Below are 1,207 nucleotides of genomic sequence, written 5' to 3' on the forward strand. Positions count from 1 at the left end.
CGCCAGACTTTACTGATTTAACTCTGACCCATTCCAGCCCAGCTGCTGCGTTTGGCTTCAGAGCTTCAGATTCTTCTTCACATTTCTTCATTAAGGAACATTATTCTGAATTTATTCCACGTTTTTAGTCAGTTTCTCTCAGCCTGGTGAAGCTCCGCCCATCTTTACATCTGATTCAGCCTCTAAAAGCGTTTTATCCCCAGTCCTCTAACCGACCTGCTGCTCATTAACCTAACTAGTCACTAAACTAGTCACTCCAGCTGTTTCTGATTCAAACCACTGACTTCCAGCCTTTTGTTGCTCCTGGAACAACTTTTTATAGATGTGTTGCTGCCATTAATTTCTAAATTACTTTATTTTTCTTTAGAAATAGTTCAGTTTCTTAGTTTCAACATTTGACATGTTTACTCTGCTCCACCGGGAATAAAATCTGGGTTTAGGAGATTAAAAGATATGGGTTAAGATATTAAGTATTTAATTTCCTCGAAGTGACCTCCCTGCTTTAAGCTTCAGCCTGATTCAGACACAGAAACACTTTGTTCTCCTGAGTTTCCAACCACACAGTGATGCTGGTTTTTGTTTATCTGCTCGGAAGAAAAGGTGTAAATCTTTTCACCACATCCTAACCAGAATATTAGTTTCCATCTAACGTTTCTGTCAAACCCACAGAACCACACAAACACAGCAAGAAATGATTCTGCAGAGAAACCAGAGCGCTGCAGGGCTAACGAGAGCTAAAAACAAAGATAAATAAAATATAAATACCACAGAAGTTAATGATGGTGCTGATCAGATGGTTATAATTCTTCTGTCAACAGAATGAAACGTATTCAGAAATGCAGCCGTGGTGTTTGTTCCTTTTAATTTCTACATTCAAAAGGTTCTGAGATGAAAATGTTTGTTTTTCCACTGGTGTAAAAAAACAAAACAAAAAACAATGTGTTGGAGTCTGAGCCAGAGTCTCAGCCAGAGTCTCAGCCGAAGTCTCAGGTGTAGTCTCAGCTGGAGTTTGAGCCGGAGTCTCAGCTGTAGTCTCAGCCGTAGTCTGAGCTGGAGTCTGAGGTGGAGTCTGAGCTGGAGTCTCAGCTGTAGTCTCAGCCGTAGTCTGAGCTGGAGTCTGAGGTGGAGTCTGAGCTGGAGTCTGAGTTGGAGTCTCAGCCGGAGTCTAGGCTGGAGTCTCAGCCGGAGTCTAGGCTGGAGTCTCAGC

The sequence above is a fragment of the Kryptolebias marmoratus genome, linkage group LG7 (assembly GCF_001649575.2).
Source record: "Kryptolebias marmoratus isolate JLee-2015 linkage group LG7, ASM164957v2, whole genome shotgun sequence".
In the NCBI taxonomy this organism is placed as follows: Eukaryota; Metazoa; Chordata; class Actinopteri; order Cyprinodontiformes; family Rivulidae; genus Kryptolebias; species Kryptolebias marmoratus.